This window comes from Vicugna pacos, chromosome 11 (assembly GCF_048564905.1).
Source record: "Vicugna pacos chromosome 11, VicPac4, whole genome shotgun sequence".
Taxonomy (NCBI): Eukaryota; Metazoa; Chordata; class Mammalia; order Artiodactyla; family Camelidae; genus Vicugna; species Vicugna pacos.
Window position 1 is genome coordinate 57,400,961 of NC_132997.1, and position 21,310 is coordinate 57,422,270.

The 21,310-nt window shown below is 39.7% G+C and overlaps 1 long non-coding RNA gene across 16 annotated transcripts in view; it reads left to right on the forward strand.

Annotated features, from left to right (window-relative positions):
* Positions 1-21,310, forward strand: part of LOC107034545 (uncharacterized) — a 428,538-nt gene that overhangs the window by 191,074 nt on the left and 216,154 nt on the right. For 15 of the 16 annotated variants that reach the window (XR_012077419.1, XR_012077421.1, XR_012077426.1 and 12 more), the window contains exons 5-6: positions 12,881-12,953; positions 14,827-14,965. This is a non-coding gene — a long non-coding RNA (uncharacterized lncRNA). Of the gene's footprint in view, positions 1-7,813; positions 8,042-12,880; positions 12,954-14,826; positions 14,966-21,310 lie in introns of those variants that run through there. The other variant, XR_012077431.1, reaches the window with a different exon arrangement.

Sequence of the window (21,310 nt, forward strand, 5' to 3'; positions counted from 1 at the left end):
CAGGAGAAGGCAGGAGAAGAAGGCTAATCTCCCTTCTGGGCAGAAAAGTAGTTATTTGGAATATAGTGGTATTTGAAATATTCCCTGTTCTAAACCATCTTTCCCACTTAGGTGTCCATGAGTATGAAATTCTACCATGAGAAATTTACTCTTTTGGGTAAACATTGTTCTCTCCTCTATGACTTCTCTTAAGATAAAAACACCCTGGGAGGAATTCCCCACAAAGTCACTAATCACCCATGGGTACAGCTTCTAAGTTGAACAGGAAAGTGTTGACCAGTTTAGTCTTTCCTAGATTTCTCTAAAACTATTTAATAGTTTGCTTTTATTTTAACAGTTTCATTCACCAAAGAAGTTATCAATCATGAATGCAACATTCTTAATGCTTAAAATTTAGTACTTTAAAAAAGATAATAAAAATGGAAAGTTAGTTGTGGCTTCTACTTTTCAACCTGGAATCACTGCTAGAAGTATTGAAGAGTTCCCAACTCGGTTCAGCACTAATCACCCAGACTTAGCTCCAAGGGAGAGTCAGGAGACAGAGGAGAGGAGGTGGGAAAAGAACAAAGAAAGATTTGCTTTTTTCTGCATTTGTGGATTTTTCCACCAATAAATGATATGAACACCCATCATTTATACCTGACTTCTCCATAGTGGATGACACCAGGCTGCCCACATAATAAATTATGGACCCTGTTATTCATCATCCCTGTAAACTATCCTGGTACCTTTTTTTTTTTTAATCCTACAGCTTTTACCTGGACTTTTCTCTGGTATCCTCCTCTCTAAATGCTACCCTTTCTTCAAACGCTGCTAAAATTCTACCTCTAGACTTCTCTAATCACAGAGCTGTCCTCCTTCTCTTAAATTCAAAACACTGTCTGCACAAATCTCTTGGTATGTGTGCCTTTCTTACACCATGACTTCCCAAATGCATTGCTTTGCTACTTAAGTTTCAACTCAAGTGATTTAGCCCATGTAGATGTATGTCTTGTCTGTCCACTTGGAAATTCAACAGCTTTGGAATCCCCATCATGTACCTGACAGGGCTGGGCATGTGATGGTTGCTCAATTCTCTATTAAAAGAGTCAGTTAAAGGCAATGGATAGACCTCTGCTTAGAAAAAAGGTCATGTATGCATTTTGAGGTCTCTATTCTTTGGCTGCCCCCAAAAGAGATATCTTATTTAACGAACTGAAAACATTTGTCAGCTAAAGCATGATACCTTGGTCTCTTTAGAATCAAAGAAATATACAACTGAACATTTCCAAAAAGCACAGCTTATGTGAAGTGCTAATCATGCCATCATGGCTATATTTTTGCTGTCAGTATTTGAAGTGGATGATGGTGGTGGTTGAGAGTGAAGGGACCAGTATAGTCCTTCAGCTGGACTGGAAGGAAGGAACCCTCAAGTTGTCCATGGATCATGGTCTGTGGTTGGGCCCATTACAAAAGGCTTCAGTCAGAAAAATGAGTATCAACTAGAAATATACTATAGCTAGAAAACCAGTCATTGGAATTGAACTCTGGTTCAGAACTAGGTTGAACTGTATAAAATTGCTGATTTTGTCCGTTTTTAAACTACGCAATAATTTTCATATGATTCATCCTAATATTAACCCCATGAAGTTGACTGCATACTTCTCATTTCCTTCCTGGATGTGTCAACATGACGGTACTAATTCCATTTGGTTTGAAAATTTATTTTCACATGGCAAACCATAACAATTTTAATAATAGTAGAATGTCAACTATGAAATACCTTAAATTTTATCTTACAAGATGTCTACTTTTTAAGAAAGTCTTTACTCTTACAAGCGTATGTCTATTTAGAAATCCTGAATGAATGAATGAATGACTGAAAAATTGTGCTGAACACTGGAATTTGACACAACATTGTAAAATGATTATAAATCAATAAAAAATGTTAAAAAAAAGATAAGGGAAATTCACTGTACACTAAAAAAAAAAAGAAATCCTTTCTCAGTAAACTCTGCACCTTCAAACTTTTTGAAACCGTACTTCCTCATCGATGAAATATAAGGTCATTTCAAACAGGAAAAGCCATTTTAATAAACTTCCCAATTGTACCTTTCTCCCAAGGTCTAATTTTTTTTTAATGGAAGAGTTTGCTGTACTGTTTACTCTAGTTGATTTTTGTGATATATTATGCTTCTCAAGAAGAAAGTGGGCTTTCATTCTACCCACTCCCTCTCCCCAGTCACACTTACCATTATTACCCTATCTGCCTTTTGTTTCTACTCTCTAACTGAAAATGAATATAATATTTACTCACCTCTTCTCTGCTGAATGAGATAACAACCCAACAGGACTAAAGGAATGTAATGTTGGAGTTCATTTCCTCAGCAGTTGCATCATGGATTTGTCACCCCAAAGCAGATGTTCCTGGCTCTGGTGATTTGTCATCAGGCTTGGAATGAAGAGTTTTGAGTTCTAGTCCAAGTTACGACAGTGACTTCTGGAATGCTTTTAGGACAATTTATCAAACTTTCAATTTGGCCATTAATTCCCACAATACTTACATTGAAACCCTTATTTACCTTCCTTTGCTTCTACCAGGCTTGGCCTATTTATCAGATTCCTTACAATTTGTGTTGTAACTCTTTCCAGTGTCTCAGATTCCTCAAGTTATCCATGAATTTGTTTTTGTTTATCTTTTGATGCAAAGAGTAGGTTTATTTGAGAGCCCATGTACTTAGTGTCATCTGAGAGGTGCTAACTTCTCTATGCCATCACTCAGATGGTGGCCCCATCCAGAAAGTAGAGTGACCTCCTGGTCTAATGCCCAATCCAGCTGAAGTAGAACTGATTTGATCTCTGGGTTAACAGAATGAGAAGAGTCCAGAATGTTCCCTCCAGTCACTGAATGAAGTCTTCTGCATCACTGGATACAACTATATGTCTCCATTGGGCCCAAAGTGCTGGGAATGGTAGTCATTATAGAGACTGGTCCTTGCTCTTGAGAAATTCACTCAAGTAGTTGAGGCAAAACAACACATATAAGACATTTAGAGAAAAATTAACTGCTAAATGACATAGCCCTGTCTATATGTTCAAAAACCACATTGTAATTATCCTTTTCTTCCTTAATTTACAAAACCTACCTTGTATGATCATGTGGTGAAATGGAATAATGAGTGAAGGTACAGAGAATATAATTTTTAGGACTAATTTCATCAAGAACCAGCTATAAACTTTTAGGAAAAAATTTACATGATGTCAGGCAATGAGTTATTAAATGCAACATCAAAAGGACAGTTCATAAAATAAAAATAATAAGTTGAGCTTTATCAAAATCAAAAGCTTTTGCTCTATAAAAAACACTGTTAACAAAATGAAAACACAAACCATAGACTGGGAGAAAAATTTATAAAGCACGTATCTGATAAAGGCCTTGTACCTGGAACATATGAAGAACTCTTACAACTCAATAAGAAAACAATCCACTTTTTAAAAATGGGCAAAAAAATTGAACAGATATTTTTCTACCATCTCTTCTTTCTTTACCAGACAAGATATACGTATGGCAAGTAAGCACAAGAAAAGGTGCTCAGCAAAGCAAAGGAAAGTGGAAATTCAATCACCATGAGATACTACTACACACTTATTAGAATGGCTAACATTAAAAATACCTCGCAATACCAAGTGATGACAAAGATGCAGAACAACTGGAACTCTCACACATTGCTGGTGGGAATGCAGAATGGTACAGCCAATTTGGAAAATAGTTTGGCAGTTTTTTTATAAAGATAAACAGATTCTTAGCATTTAACCCAGTGATTCCCCTCCTAGGCATTTACTTAAAAGAAATGAAAAGTTATGTTCACATAAAAACCTGTGTACAAACGTTTAAGTGGCTTTGTTCATAATCACCAAAAACTGGAAACAATCGAATATCCTTCAGTGGGTGAATGGATAAACAAACGCTGGGTCATCCACTCAGTGAAATACTACTTAATAGTGAAAGGGAACTATTGTTACAAGGACCACAAAGGTGAATCTGAAACGCACTAGCTGAGTGAAAGATGATAGATGAAAAGGCTACATACTGTATGATTCCATTTATATAAAAGCTAAAGTTAATAAAAACAACAACAACAACAAAAGAAAGAGAGAAAGCAAGCAAGCAAGCAAGCAAGCAAGCAAGCAAGCAAGCAAGCCAGCCAGCCAGGAGGAAAGGCAGAACTGCAGGACTGAAAAGAGATCAGTGATTAGCAGGGGCTGGGCATGGGGAGAAGGGTTAACTACAAAGGAGCATCAGAGAATATTCTGGGATGATGGATCTATTCTATAACTTGATTTTGGTGGTTCTTATATGACTAAATGTTCATCAAAACTCATAGATCTGGTTAACACCAAAATGTATGAATATCACCATATATAAATTACTCCTCAGTGTTAAAGCACTCTCTTTGCCTCAGTTACACATTTGTCAGATAGGAACAATGGATGCAACTGTTTCTGCTGATAATGATGATATATCAAACACAGGATTTGGGGGAGCTTTTTGTAAATGAGAACATATCTGAGTGCTTTGAAATGCATGAAGTGCTGTCCAATTGTCAAATATCATTAGTAGATTTTTCTGTTCTGCTTTTGTATTTAGCTATCTTGCTAAACTCTTTTCATTATTTATGCAAGTTTGTATACTGATACTTCTAGCTTTTTGATATAAACTATAAATATAAATAATGACAGTTAATCTCTTCCTTTGCAATGTTATATCTTCTTTTATAGTTTCTTTTCTTGTTTTCTCATATTGGTTAAGACTGCCAAGTCAATGCTGAATAGTAGTTGTGGTAGTAGATATCCTTGTTCTATTCCTAAAGTAAATAAAGACGTTTATAAAATTTCAAAATTAAATATGGTTTTGGATGGATTTGATAGATACCATTTATCAAATGAAGGAAGTTTTTTTTTTTATTCCTGCTTCCTAAGAGTTATTTCTTTTTTTAAAAATAATGAATAATGGATTTTTTTGCTAAATGCTTTTTCTGTATTTATTAAAATCAGTATATCATTTATCTTTCAACAAAAAACATTTATTTTTAATCAAAATTTAGAGCTGACTTTTATATTCTTGTGTTCCTTCTCTCATTAATCTGTGCTCTCCTAAAGGGCACAGATTTTGTCTTTTTGTCACTATATCTCCATCACTTAGCCCAGGTCTGATTTAAACAAAATATTTATCCCTAGAACTTAACTCTCATCTCTAGAGAGAGAAGAGCACACAAACTATGCTACTGAGGACTGGAAGGCTTGGAAGAACTCTTCTCCCATAAGACTTTTAAATCCTTAGTTTCAAGATTAACTTCAGCCTGTTTAAGCATCTACATCTCTATCAAAGTCTTGGTTTCATTCTTTTTGCCCCAAACCTATTCTTAGAGATAAATTTTTTTTTTTACAGAGTTAGTATCAGTACGAATTCTTCCCCCTAAGTCCTGCTGCTATTTTATGTATTAATCTCTCTCTTCCTTATCAAGTAGGTGTAGGTTGCACTAGGAGCCTGAAGGTGTATTCTTCAAAGATCAGGATGTGAGCAGAAGAAAGATTCTGGTAACAGCTGGAGATTTGTTGCAGGAAGTTTCCATTTGTAACATATGAATGGCAGCCAGGATAGCGGCCAGTTGTAGGGCAGGTGGCCAACCTCAGGCTTGCTTTTGTTGGTCTCTTGAGAATTCTGCTTTCAGGGGAAACTGGAGAGAGAGTACAATGGGTAAGAGCATGGACTTTGGACAAAAGTAGCCCTAAGTTCAGGTCTTGGCCCTGACAATTAGTAATGGGGTGTCCATGGATAAGTCACTTAACCTCTCTATTTTGGTTTCCTCATCTCTAAAATAGGTGTAGAAGTAGGTGGTTTTGAGTGCCTGACACACAATAGACTCTCAAAAAATGTTGCCTATTATTTCGATAGCAGTTGCCTAGGCATAATCTGATGTGATAAAATAGGTTTCTCTGTGAGAAGGCACTTAGAGGTTTTTCAAAATTTTGTTTTGTTTTAGATTTCTATCATGAAGGGAAATATGTAATTTTTAAAATGCAGTTATAAAGATACAGAAGAAAGAGATTATGACTCATGTTTCACAATTTGCATAGCTTATTTATCATTTTCTGTTCTGTAATACTTCAGACAATTACATAATCTCCCCCCACCCTTTTAGGATGCCAAGCTATGACATCAGGAAAATAGGGAAGAAGAATTTTGGCGTGGAGGCATGATACATTGTAGTAAGAAGGTATATGCCTTTCTGACATTAATGTCCCATCACTTACGTTGGGTAAAGCAATCCCAAATACTGACTGATACCAGGAAACAGTTTCTTTCATTACAGTTGTTCTAGCTTCAAAATCTGAGATCTTTAGATAGTGTTATGAGCCATTCTCAGCCTGGCTTGTTGTCAGGCACTAGATTTAAACCCTTGGTAAATGCCCAGCTGCCCTGGCTTCCAAATCTCTCCAGTTCTTGAAGTCATAGATTGAACTTTCTCACTTCTCTGGGAATAAATTTTCTTGTATACTGGTTCTCCTTTATCATTCTTCTTTTCAAAGGCTACAGTTATTTTCTCTTATCTGTCCAATAAGACAGGGCTCATTCACTACACTCTCCTGCTTCCATCCCTTTGCCTCTGACCCACCTCCCTAAACACGTCACCTCATCTCCTCATGGGTGGCCCTCTCTTCCATTCAGGACCATCTGTGTATCATTGACATCTGTGTACCTTTAACTTCCTGTCCCCTAGCCTCCAGGAGGGTGATTTCTCCATTTTGCTGTTCTCCCTTCCTCCCTGTCTGGAGTCATTAGATGGAGAAAATTTTAGTCTCATGGCATTTTTAGAAGAGATCTGTTATTAGGTTTGTCTGTTTGTGTTTGTTTAGAAGAAGTACATTGATACACTGGAGTTGGAGTAAGATTATAAGAGCAAAACTCAAGTGAAAGGAGAAAGATGGTTGCTAAATTGCATTTAAAGAGGCAAAGTCCTGTTAACTGAATTTCTGTCCAGCTCCATGATCACTGGATATGTGAGTCTGGAGTTGTTGCTGAGACAGTGTTTAGTTGGTGATGTTTAGAAAAGTTCAGACCTGACTGTTCTGGGGTTTCATTCAAAACTTCCCACAGGCACGGTAACGGACCACTCAATGCTGCAGGGGTTTCTCCCTCATTGTGACAGTCTTAGAGGGTTGGGGAAAAAAGACAAAAACAAAACAAACAAGCACACCAGCCCAGGTAAAATTAGGATTCAGATGCCATTTCCCCCAGAGCTCTGTGCTTACCCTTTCTGTGCTGCTTTCTGCTCTGAAGTGCATCTTCAGCAATTCTCTGTTTCAGAAAAATGACTTACCGTTAGCCACTTATACTTTTGTGAGAATCAACATTATTTTTCTTAACACTTCCAGTGAATTTTTGCATTTTAAGATCTTTCTACAATCATTAAAGAACAGTCCTTGTCCTTGTGAAGGAAATTCTAGACATTAGTAAGCATTTGAGGAAAATTCAGAAAGAAAGTGTAAAGAGATATTTCCTGGCGTTCTTGAGATTATATCAGAAAAGTAGCCACTTTATCTCCACCTTCTGTGTTTGGTTTTGTTACTGACCCTTTTGGGTCAGGCCCCAACCAGGGTCCTCCTGCCCCATGTCACTCCTGCCAATAGAAAGAGACCAAGTTCGGTTTAGAAGCAAAGGAAAGTTTTATTCTTTTATCAGAGAGTTAACCAGCGTGCGCCTGAGCTCTAGGGTCCGCACTCCCAGTCAGGCTGTGGGCGGGGCTGCTTTATAGGGTTCTCGGCAGCAGGGAGGGGGCGGGGTCCTCGAGGGTCTGCGCAGGCGTGTTGCTGGCGTTCCCAGGTCGCGGTGCCAGGGGCAGCCTCTCTTCGCACAGCTCGTCGCCGCCATCTTGAGTTGAGGTGTAGTGCGCGGCGCTTCGCCACAGGACGCCGAGCTGAGGCATCCAGTTGCCTTTCCGCCCTAGAAACTCTGGTCTGAAGTACCGGATGCAAGGTGTCTCCACGCGGCACCCTACAGGCAAGTGAAACTAGACTAAGCACAAAAGAAGAGGTTAGACCTCATCACCTAGATTGTATCTTATTTTACCTCTGGGAATCCCGTGGGCTTTGCCGGTGCCAGTTTTCCCCCCACCCTCAGGCCTGAAGTAGTCTATGTAGCAATGACTTCTTTGCCCTGCTGTGTACGTAACACAGATGGGTATTTGCTCCAAATGGACCTAATTCAAAGGCTAGGCCAAACAAATTCTTTCTAAGGGCATTTGTAAAGGAGACCCGAAGCGACTGAGACATTTAGCCATGGGAACGGAGTGGAAAGACTGTGTAGGCCAGGGTTGAAGCCGGAGCTCGGGGAGCGTGAAAGCCACAGAGAAAGCTGAAGCTGTAGGGAAACAGAAATCCTGCGCCAAGAGAAGCAGCTGAGGTCCGTGGAGCCTCATTATCGTCGTGTACCCTATTTGCAAATTTGTTTACGTGATAAAATTGATTTGTAACCACCAAATCAGTACTAGCAGCACTTTGGCAGTCATTCGCAGACATGGGCAAAGTGGTGAAAATTTGAGTCACGCAACACTGCATTCACAGCTGAAGTCAAATGAGGAGATGCTCTACCTTCTTGTTTCAGCTCTTGTGCTCTAACAAGTGTCATTTCCACAGCTTATTTAGTGCCACATTTTTCACATTTGTGTGCTTTTTATTGGTGATTTCACTGTTTAAAATGACCGCCAAGCATAGTCCTGAAGTGCTATCTAGTGTTCCTAAGCTCAAGAAGGCCATAACGCTCCTTACAGAGAAAATACATGTATTAGATAGGCTTCCTTAAGATTGTAGTGCTATTGGTTGTGAATTCAATGTTAATGAATCAACAGTACATATTCAATAAGGTGCTTTAAAACAGAAATAACACATCTGTTGGCAAGAGTATTATGACCAGAGGCTTGCAGGAACCTAATCCTGTATTTCCCCTAGGAGTAATGGCTCACTGTTCTCTAATTTGGTATTTGTGTCAATTTTAGAGAACATAACTGCTGTAAGTAATGAGAATCAAGTATGTTTACAGAGAGAAGAATGAAGCAAAGATAAAGGAAAGCAGGTGAGGGACTGTGCTGCTTCAAAGAGACAGACAGAGAAGCTGCCTTCTCTCTGGTGGCTCCCAGTTTCAATCTCATTTCCCTTGAGGACTGGCTAGCTAAAATTCATTTCAGTGGCATCCCGACATCTTTACAGCCTTTATTTAAGCATGCTTGAGTTTCCCCTCCTTGCAACCAACAAAGCTTTGGCTGAAATATGTACTACATACATTACCTATTCTGAGGAGGCAACTTTGGGAAGATTCAGTGGTCTCTTCCTTTGAGGACTGGCCCAGGATGACGATGAACTCCATGCTGCTGCGGTTGCACTGGCCAGCTCCTGAGTCAGGTGCTGCATCAGAAAATTAACCCCTTCATCTCATAGCGGTCTTTATACTAACTAAATGTTCAACACCACTTGAGAGTTTAAGGATTTAAGGTTTTAAAGAAACCAAACTTTGGTGTCAGTCTGAATTATCAATGACAGATAATTTGAAGCAACTTGCTTTGGTTCCTAATTTGAAGAATGCCAGTTTTAGGATGGTCTAGTTGTTTTCTTTGCTGGGGAACAAACACGTTTTTGGAAACAAGTTCTAGACTGAACACCCCTTAAGGAAGAGACTGTTTATTTGACAAAGCAGTGTGTGTCCCCACATAGGAAATTATATACAGGGAGAAGCACCAGACCATGCAGAAAAAAAAGTTTTAAGATTCTCTAAGGTTGTGATCTAGGTGAAGAAACAGGCTCTGCCCCACACACTTGGTTTGATGGCCATGAAAAGTACACATTTAATGGTGTCTGAGCACCAAGCAGGCCCCACGGTGGTTTCCTAGCCCACTGTGGTTTGTGGTCTGTGATGACTCCACCCCACCAATCCGCTATCTTTCACTCCCCAAATGCACGGTCTCCATTCCAATCAACTGTTTATCCCACTAACATACCAAACTTTTTCTCTGCTGTGCAATCTCTCACGTCCATCTTGTCTGCTTCTAAGCTCTCAGACTCTTGCCTTCAAAGCCAGTCCAGTTGCTCCTCCCTAAGAAATTCTCACTAGCTCCAGGAGCTTCCTTTTCTTTGAGCTTCTCTTCCATCCCTTCTCTCTGAACCCATCTGATACTTGAAGACAACCTTCTCCTATAACTTACTGAATGTTTCAGTCCTCACCTCATGAATTGTATTAGTACAGAGGGATAATAATTATTTCAAGGCCACCTACTATCCTTAATTTTCCAATACATGGCCGATTTGAGGTCAGCCTCACTTCTTGGGGACCCTGAGCACACTAGCCCCTTGCTAATTTCCATGGTTGTCCCAGCACATGGAATAAGTTAGTTTAGCTTGTATGGGTAAATTTTATCATTCCCAAAGAGTGCTTTTATTCAAGTGCCAACTTGAAAATAATACTGCATTGTCTTTGGGGAAGACTTCCCAAGTAATGTAAGTTCCCTTTTTTCCAATTCATTCAGTCTCATGAAAGCTTTCTGAGGTAGAGATCACCCCCTCTTTTTTAAAGCAAAGTAACTAAGGCCTGACAGTTTACGCAGAGAGAAAGTTGAGCTAAAAGAGCAGATCTTTGAGGTCAAGGTCTAGGTCTAGGTGAAGCAAGAGAAACCAGGGAAGCCTCATTCCCACAATAGGGCCATCGTGCACAGTTGGGCAGGCTACACTACATAACTTCCAAGATGATGAGAATGGTATTTCCTGGAGTTGACCTGTTTGGCCATATGTGATGGCCCTGCCTAGAGGACCTAGTCTGAGATGAAGAGAAAGCCAGTGCTGAGTACTAAGGAAGGGACTGAGGGTGATTCATCTTAGTCCTCTCCTTGGACAGCCCATCTAGATAGCTTGCACTCTCTTGTATTCTTACTGGGGTCATAGGAAGGGGAGAGTTTGTCAGGCCTGTCTTCCCACTCTCCGTTTAACAGGGTTCTCATTTCTACAGAAGCACCCAGTCAGAATTTCTTAAAGGATTGGACTTTCTGACACATTTGGTTACTCTAAAGCCAGAAACAAAGAGGCCATATCCTAAAAATATCTGGGGCCAAGATCTATGCATTATGGACTTAACAGCTGACACATTTGGCACAAGTTGAAAAATTAAAGAGGGAAAAAAAAACACCCACTGTCTCAAGAGGCTGTAGGCAGGAACACACAAGGCAAAACGTTTTAGTTGTAGACAAGAAAATGCTGGAGAGTCAGTAAGGGATGAGCTGGTCAGGAAATATACACTTCCTGTGGATACTCCCAAAGTTCTCCCACTCTGGCCAACCCCAGTTGCAGATGATATAGCCAACAAAACACTGCACCAGAACAGCACCATTGGCTCAGTCAGCTCCAATCAGCTGCACCATTGACCCCACTTGCCCATGCAGTACCTTCTGGGTTTCTTCCTGAGGCAGGGGGTGATCAAACAAACCAATAAGAAAGATTTAGATCGGAAATGTGGCATTCTGGAGGTAAGGGTAGGCAATTACAAGCTGCAGCTAAAGATAAATATGCCAGTTCTTTCAGGTGCAGAGAAGGAATTAAGGTTGACTTTACTTTGAGGGAATGGCTTAAAAGAAATGGTTTTTATTTAAAGATGGATGTTTTTCAGTAACATAGTATAAGAATTCTGTGATTTACCTACACTCAGATGAAAGTCTACTCTTGAAGTTTACTGCATTAAATGGGAATTAGTATGCTAAGCCCATTAACGACTGTTTTCAGTGTAAATCAGACTTTTCTCTTACATTTTGGGAGAAAAAAAAAACTGCACTTGTTTTTAGTGAAAAGGGAAGTATGTTTTGTCTGACCAGCCCACACAAAATCAGATACTTAGTACAATTACTGAGAAGATGGAAAAGATTTTCAGGAAAGACTGCTTTTGCTCAGCTCCTAGCAGCTTGCAAAGTAGTAAGTAGGAAGTCAAGAGGGCACAGCCAGCCCATTAAAATGAGACTGAGAAACAGATCTTTGATTCTGCAGAGCCATCCTGTGAAAGCAGAGGGAACAAATGATGGGTTAGGCTGGCAGGAGAGTCCAAGCTAAGCAACTAAGTAACCAACTAATTTTTAAGCACATAGTACATAAGCGTACCCAAATGCAGGTCGCTCCCCTCAGAAAGTGGCTGTATTTTGGACCCTTGGCTAACCAGGAAAACAGGAAACTACAAGCATTTACAACAGGGAATTGGTTATGGGTGATGGAGGAGCTGTGACACCAGCGGGGGACAGTGCTGGCTGGAAGCCACTACCAGCCTACAGACTGGAGAGACAAAGGCAGTGTTTCCAGAGGTCCAGGGGTGGGGGTTAGGAGGCAGAAGTGGAACCATGGTTGGTCTGTGGAAGAGACCCAGCTGTTGCCAGAGAATGAATTTGAGGAAGAGAAACACCCTAACTTACTCTTGTTCTCGTTGCCAATACCTCGCCAGTGCCTGCCACTAATTCAGGCAGAAGCTGTCTCTCAGAGGGACCTGCAGGGGCCAGTCCCCCTGAGAAGCAGGGCAGGACAGGGAAGGGAAAGGAACGGTTGGGGGGCAAACAGGCCTCAGCCTGAAACACACTTGAATCATTTTCTACCTTCAACCACAATGACTTCACCTCTTCCTGGGCCAGACCATGACAAATCAGTTGCAGCCACAAATGCTGGCTAGAATGGACTCTAGGGTCAACCACTACCTCATCCTTTCACCAGCCTCTTAACCCCATTTGGAGCTATCCCAAGACCCTTTTCAGGAGGCACCTTAATTCTTCCAGGCATTAAGGAACTGTAACACACGCATCCTGACATATATTCTGTCTCCTCACAGAGGCCTTGAAACTGACTGTCCTCACTCCTGTTCCATATGGAGAATCTCAGGATCTAGCAAACGCTATAGCCAAGTGAGTACAATTTTGTCTGGCTTTCATTTCATCTATTGTCAGCTCTGACAAGACCAGCTCTCTAAAGACTCTAAAGCACAAGGGTGCTTAAATGGGTGCTCTCAGTGTCTCAACCAAACAGCAGCCCTCTGATCTGGGTATTTCTCTGAATTGATGTCATAGGCCTGTCTTGCTAAAATCAACCTTATCAGTATAATCAATTAAGAAGTTTTGATGTTCCTAATCAGCTGTATGACCTCAGATAAGTTACTTAATCTCTTTAAATCTCTGTTTTATCATCTGAACAAATAGAACTATTGTGTGGATTAAATGAGAGGACAGCTATTAAAGTTAACACTTATCTTGGAGCCTGACACACAAACAATGTTCAATAAACATTGTGATTTGTATTGGTCAGGATTTTGCTAATTTAAGTGACAGAAGCCCAACTCAACCTGACTCAACAAAAAACCCTGGTTTCAGGAGCATCTGAATCTAGTTTATCCAAGGTCCTCTTTATGGGTTCTGTCTAAATCACTTGGCTCCGTATTCCACTGACTGGTTTCATTCTCAGGCAAATTGTCCCCCATGAGATGGCAAGATGGATGCTGAGACATCCTCCCAGCTGAGCAACCACAGGGAAAAGAGATCCCAAGAGTCTCCTGAAAATCCTGGAATGGGGTTTCATTGGCCTTATTGGATCACGTGTCCAGCCAAGAGTCCCCAGGGCCAAGGGATGGAATGCTCCCGTGGCCAGGCCTAGTCCTTGTGTAGGCTGAGAGTAAGGGAGATCTGATCTCCAAGAGGAAGTGGAGGAGCTGTTTTCAGAGGAGGGATGGATGCTAAGAAGGCAAAAACAAACTATTTCCACTATAGCAGCTACTGTTCTATCACTATTATTACAACTTACTATTTATTATTTACTACTAGTACTGCCACTGTCCCCACTATGCAACTAGTACAGAAAATTGGAGGATTATTCAGTGGACAATTGGGCTAACAGTCAGGAAAAGGGACAAACACAGAAAGCTATGATAGGAGAAAAAGGATCCTGCGTAGAAGGAAATAAAATGAAAGAGCTCTTAGCAGTAGATGCGAAGTAAAGGTAAAGGAAAGCCTGAAGTGATGAGTTCCATGGTTGAAGCATATTTCAAAAGCAAAAGTGATCTAATTAGCAACTTGTGATACATTTTGTAGTGGCTAAGCTTAAATCACTTCACTGTGGTTGTTAAATAATGCTGTAATCGGCATACAAAGCACACGTGTTGTATGCTCTCAGCACCGTATGTCTGTAGTTTCAGCACTGACACAGGTAGCTTTGAAGCAGGCCAACAGTATTCCCTGCACAGCAAGGTGGTACCCACAGACACCTTACTGACACAGTCAGAGATACATTCTTCACATAGGAACCTCATGATGTGGGAACGTTTTAATTTTTCTTTCCCACTGTCTTAAGTGAAATAGGTATGAGAAGTATGTAATGAATTTCTGACAGAGTTCAGGGGCTATAACTTTATAGTGAAATATTATTTGGCAGTGCTATAGTGTCCTTGGACAACTGGTTAACTCTAGGATTAGTGATATATACCAGTTATGTAAATAAATACTCCAGTATTAGTGTTGTAGACCAGTATGTAAATATATAGAGAATGATCCTGTGAAAGCAGCAGCTCTGAACTTGAACCTATCTGCATTTTACATACAATATGCTCTGTCAACAGAATGATCTCTATTAAGTGGTGCTGTGCAGAGCTTTGGAAAGACTTTGCACATTGCCCCCTGCCTTTGTAAGCTAAGACTGTGTTTTCAGAAATTTATTTTTCTGTTAAACATTAATACAATGTTAAAACTAATAAGCTATAGGACTTGCTTAAAGTTAAGCCTCTCCCTGCAGAACAACTGAACAACTGCAGGCAAAGCTGGTTATTTGGGCTTCTTGATGTTTCACCTGAAGAGCAGTCAGTCAGTTTGGCTGAGGTCCATCTGAGTATAAGAAGTCGGCTGACTGGGCCAGGCTAATCCTTCAGTTCAATGTAAGTAGAACATATGTTTTCTGTTAGTTTTGTTTTTTTAAAAAGACTATGCAATGGTTAGACCACATGGTTTTGAATGAGAAAAAAACATATCTAAGGTAAACACTGAAATAGCCTTGTTGAATAGTTTCTTAACTATACAGTAGTGTTCTGGGGAAACTGGTCATGTGGTATTTTGAAGTCTGATAGGCTCACCAAACAGAGAAGAATATTATGACTTTATATTTCTAGACTTTATTACACTTTCCAAGCCACTTGAAATATAGCAGTTGTCTCAACCAACCCACTGGCAGGTAGGGCTGACATCTAATTTGATGCCCATCCCACTCCTGCACACTCTTTTCCATAATAACATGAGCAGAATGGAAACATTCTTCACCCATGTTGAGGAAGGACAGTCATTTGGTTTTCTAAGGCTTTTTTTTCTTTCATATTTTGAAGGGTGGTGTAGACCAGATTAAAAAACATGGCTCAGGGAAGCAAGAATCATTCCCCGAAGTGTTTATTAAGTGAATCACAAATTCATTCAGCATGACTGCTTACCCAGAGAAATAAAGGCAAAATGGCAAAAAGCTGTGGGCCTCCAAGTAGCCTCAACTTTAGTATCTCCCTGGGAAAGGGTCACAAGTGTAATCCTTTTCAGCTGTCCCTGCCTTGCTTCCGCTGTCAATGGAAATATCCAGGCAGGATGAATACACATTCTGACTAGACTCTGGACTGACCTAGACAGCTTTTTGGAAATTCAGGATATACTTTTCCTAAAACCACTTAATTTCTCCCATCCCTCCCTGATTGAAAACATCATTTATCCCATTACAGCATGTGGAAATCAAGGGGAGGGAGAAGCAGACGGGATCTGAATTTGGGATAAAAATTACTTTGTGAGTTTATTATTCTCATCCATAACAAATGACAATTTCCATGTCATTTAGATGATTCTAGAACAGAATCACCCAGAGAGATATTAAATCCTATTTTTCACACTATCTTGAGGGCTCCAAAGAGACTTGTACACCTACATTTAATAACTGGTGATCCATAGTTGCATATTTCCTGGAAATATTTGAATATTTTGTCAAGTGCAGCTAGCCATTATTTCACCAGCCACACATGAATTACCCTTCTTCACTTATATTGTGGTGGGTTCCAGAGATAGACTTCCTCTAGTGTCTAAGAACTGTCTGGAGATTTTAGTTCTAAAGAAATTTGTGGATTTATTGTTTCCAAAGTAACTCTATTCCTCATTTGTTGGGTGACAGCTATTTTCATGCCATGACTCTCCCATGAGCTCTTAAATAGGCTCAGCCCTTTCTGATTTGGGACTTTCTTTGAAACTCTAAGATGATGTGTCATTTCAAGAGCAAAAAAGCAATAATGTTACCAATATGAGTGGATGCTAGAGTCCCAAAGACTTCTAACAGGCTACAGCTTCCTAGCTGCTGACATTAGCAGTGTGGTTCTTATTATACAGCTGGGTTTCAGGCTATGATCCTTTCCAAGTATCATTTCTACTTTATGTAAAGAATATAGATTCAATGCAGTTTCTATTGAGTTAATGGATAAAATTGGGAAAGAATCTTTTTCTCAGCCATTCCTACAAATTTGGTGAGATGTCTCTGGTCCACTAACCCATGGCCAGGGACCAAGATAAAGGGCAAAAGTCTAACTCTGTCATTCATCCGAATTGAAATTGTATTTCAGTGGTTAATATACCTAGGTGGCTCCAAATCTGCTGTATAAATTAGAACTTTCTAAGGCAGTATCCAAAGGAAAACACAAGCATAGTAACAACAAAAAATCAGAGTGTTCAGGTAGAAACTAAACAACCTACCCAGCAGCAATCTGCTCTGGGTTTGAACTTTTTAATGAATAGATAATTATTTGGATGGAGATGGATACAGCCTAAATGGTTCATCTACTAATAAAATGCCCTTAAAAATCACCTCTGTTCAGGAAATACTCATCTAACTGGGTCAAGCTCTTAAGTTCTTTATAGGCAGCATCTCTCATAACCTTCACTACAGTCCTGGGAGGTAGATACTCTTATTAACCCATTTTACAGATGATGAGATGGAGGCACAGAGAAGTTAGGTCACTGGCCCACCATCACACAGGAAGTAAGTGGAAGAGCTGGGACATGAAAACAGTCCTGATTGACTTTAAAACCTCTTAACTATTCTGTTATACTGCCTTGATGATTGGATGAACCCCCTGCTTCAGTGATTTAAAACTGAAAAAGATGTAACATTTGCTACTGAATATTTCACTCAGTGTGTCATCCATGGCTACTCTTTCCCTCTCCCTGGCCTCCTACTTGCTAGCCTTTTAATGATACTTAAATTTTTCATTTGGCAAATTTTTTGTTTTGCGTTTTACCTCTTTTTCTTTGCATCTGCATGATGCATATTTCATATCAGCAATGAAGTATCCAAGAGATACCTCTGCATAACAAGGTTAGAAGGAGGCTTTGTACTTTGGTTTGCTTGTAAACTTGAAATATACTGCAGGTTCTTACGGAGCCTCCTGCCATGTAGAAGTCTCTGGTTTGCCAACACTAAGATTTCTAGGCCCTCCACAAGCATATTTATCTCATCTTCACATGAGCAAGTTAAGACCTCACAGCAGAGTCGAATTTTGTGGGTTTTATGCCCTTTAGGATGATGGTAAACAACTTTTGCTCTTTGAAAAAGTGTGTATAATAAGTTACTATTTATTTTAAAAGGGTATATATGTATATATAAATTGGCATTGATATGCTTAAACATTGACTATCTAGAAGGTTAAACAAGAAATTAAAAGCAGCAGTTACTTCTGGTGGTGTTGGTGATGGAAAATGGCAGCTGAGCAGATAGAGGATGGGGTGGGAGGGAGACTTCTCACTCAACACTTTTTCTTCATTTTGATGTTTGAAACATGAGTACTTATTGGCTTATCAAAAATAAAGTTGAAGAAAACAAATGCTCTTAATTTCTACCTTGAAGGCAATCAAACCCTACAGTATTACCACAGAATTATTCAGTCAGGAGTTGGTTTAGCCTAGGGACAAATTTTCACAGGCAGTGAGTGGCAGTTAAGAGCCTAAAAAGAGACAACTCTCTTACTGTGCATAGAGCCTGTGTTGCACCACTAAGGGTGTAGGAAGCTGAAGTAATAAGGGATCCAATTACCAAATCATGTCACATATTATCAAACAACATAACTCAGAGCGTTCAATATGCTGTTATGTGTTCAGACCCCCCAAGCGAGGTGGGCAGGGTTTCCTAAAGTTACTTAACAATGGAATCCTGCTCCACCTTCTTCAAGGAGTATCTCACTATGTTGGTGCTCCATGGAACACCATTTGTAAAAAGCTAGATTGTCAAGAGCCCTTCCAAGTAAGAGATTCTATCTAAGCTGTATATGGAACTTTGAGTCCTACAGAGAATTTAAGTGATAACCACCACACTTACCAATGCAGTGGGTCTTAGATAAAGATCTTTCTTTGAATAAAAAGTATGCATTCAGTTGAAGGAATATTGAATGACTATCTGTGTCAGGTGCCTGGGGGCTCTGGGCCTACAGAAAGCAGTACCAAAGGTGACTGCTAAGTGGGGTAAAAGTGCTCCCCAGTGCAGAGAGATGAGGTAAGCCATCGCAAAGGGCTGGTTCTAATTCCACAGATGACATGACATCCTTTAATTTCTGAAGTGCTTGTTTTGAGCTATATGGCCAGCCCTATATCCACTTCTGAATCAAATTGAGCATTAGGCCAAGCACTTGAAAAAAGCAGAGCTCAACACCCTTCAAAGCAGGGTGTTGTTAGGAATAACAGGAACATGATCTGTGGCATAGGTTGTGTAAAGCATTTTCATCTGTGTAAATGGGTCACTTAACTTCCATTTTATGGTTGAAAACCAGAGGAACTAAGCACTTACTCCTAATGTGCATTGTGACTAATACTGGAGTAGGTCCCCATGTGCACCGTGGATGTCATTTGCATATACAGTGAAACTGAACTCAGGGTCCACTTTACCAGCCTGGAGAGGCTGGGAGAAGTCAAAGAAATGCTCTGGAAGTGAGCCTTTTAAATCGACACATGCATTGAAAATAATAATAAACAAAGACCACTCTGAGATTTAATAAAACATCTTTATATGTGTCATTGCCTCTCACAAAGTCCTCATCACAATCTTGAGAGTGAAGGAGGCTTTCACATCTCCATTTTACAGAAAACAAAAAAACTCAGAAAGCCTGCCATTGCTCACAGCCAACATGCAGTAATACTGGGAATCAAATCTACCTATTCTGGTGCCAAATCTCACATCCATTTCAGTATACCTCAGTCATACGGACAGAAATGTTGCTTCACTGGGGCTTTATTCTAAAATCTCACTAGTTAGTATGAGATAATATTATGAATTCAAAAGGATCTTCTTCCTCGCTTTGTGACACACACCTTGGTTCCCATCCTGGGAGATAGATCTACTGTAGCATCATAAGCACCTTGTTTTAAGTCCCTTACAAACAGCTACTAGAAGATATGTGAATGAGGGAAATATAGTTTTCAAGAGTCTCTGGGTAGGATTCTTGCCTTAAGTGAGATAAGGGCCAGGATTTCTTTAAGACAAGTGGTTCTCAAACATTGATGTGCATGATAACCACCTGACAGATGTCAAAAATACAAGATTGCTTGGCTGTATCATCAGCAGTTCCATCACTGTATCTTGGGTAGACCCTGAGTATCTGAATTTTTAACAAGTCTCACAGGTGATTCTGTTCCACATTTTAAGAGGCCCACACTTCTTCAATTTAGGAGCTTGTAATGTTATCAGAGTAAGTAGTGTTTTAAGTAATTATTCATTCTGCTCATCAATAACTCTTTGGGTTTGTTTAATTGCATGAGAATAGAAACAGTGATTTAATCCAAACAACATTCAATTCAATTCAGCAAATATCTCTTTACTTCACGCAAGGCTCTGGGTAAACATGATAAAACATGATCTCTGCCCTCCACAAACTCATCTTATTAGATAAGATGAATGTGCACACAAATCACATAATGCAGTGATTGTTTTAAACATCAGAATCATTGAGGTACTGAAGCACAGAAGAGAAAGGACTCATCCTGCCTGGAAGCCTTGGAATGCTCCTGGCTGAGGCATTTAAACTGAGCCTGGTTTCAGCAGGTACTAATGGAGAAAGGTTTTTTTTTTTTTGCAAGAGAACACGTGAGCAAAGATAAGGAAATGGAAAACATAAGTGTGTTCTAGGAACCCTACTCATGTATAAGGAGAATAAAAAATAGTTTTCATTTTCATGACCTTTTATGATATTTCACTTAATCCTTTCAACTACTTGTTACATTGGAGAATCAATCCTATTTTAAAGGTAAAAATACTAAGTGACTTGTTAAAAAAAGAAAAAGCCCACAGGACCTTCAACAAGATACTGATTTTTGGTGGTGGAGGGGTGATAATGGGATCATAGAATGTTGTTGCCGCTTTTGTCAATGTAAAGGGAAGTATTAGGGGCTGATAAAACCACATACCATAGGAAAATAAGTATATAGAAACATACCATGCCAAAGTGCAAAATTCTATGTAAACTCATATCCTTCGTGTCCATGTGTATTTTCCATTTCTGTTAAGTCAGTGCTCCCACCATCCATTCTCATTGAGCATTGTTAGTGCCCAGATTTGGGTCTCTCTTACTTTTTTCCACTAAAAGACCCCAAGATCCTTTGAAAGGTAGTGATTCCATGTCTTGGGGTCAGGGAAAAGTCAGCTTGGGTCTGGGACAGCCTGTGCTGCCAGACAGCTTGCATACTTTTATAAAACACCAGAGGCAATGTTCAAAGGACAAAAGAGTCATTTAAAGGGGCTTCCCTTAGCCAAGCTGAGCACCACAAAATAGATAAAGTAAATAACAATGTTTAATCAAAGTAGGTTGCAACTGTCCAGGAAAATATTCCTAATGATTCACAAAAGGGAAAGTTGATATAAAGTATGTAGAAACATAATTGTAATACAGAAAGGATTAATAGATCATATTTCATTTCTTACTGATTTTGTAAATTAAGGGAATATAATTATAAATGAATATTTTGTTTCTTTTCTGAAAAAAATCAGTCCATGCTTTATCGTTAAGTACCTTTTATTTTCTCTATTAGCAGGAAAAATAAACAGTGGGAATTGAGGGTAATTCCAAGGAAAGTAGGTGCTGTAAGCAGAATAAGAAAGACCAATCAGAAGTTGGAAGACAGGGTCCCACAGTTCATTTGCACCAGTGGTCACACAAAATAACCAAGTGGAAAGCGCATGTTACAGTGTGTTATGAAAAGATGAATTAGCATCCTGTCCTAGAAAA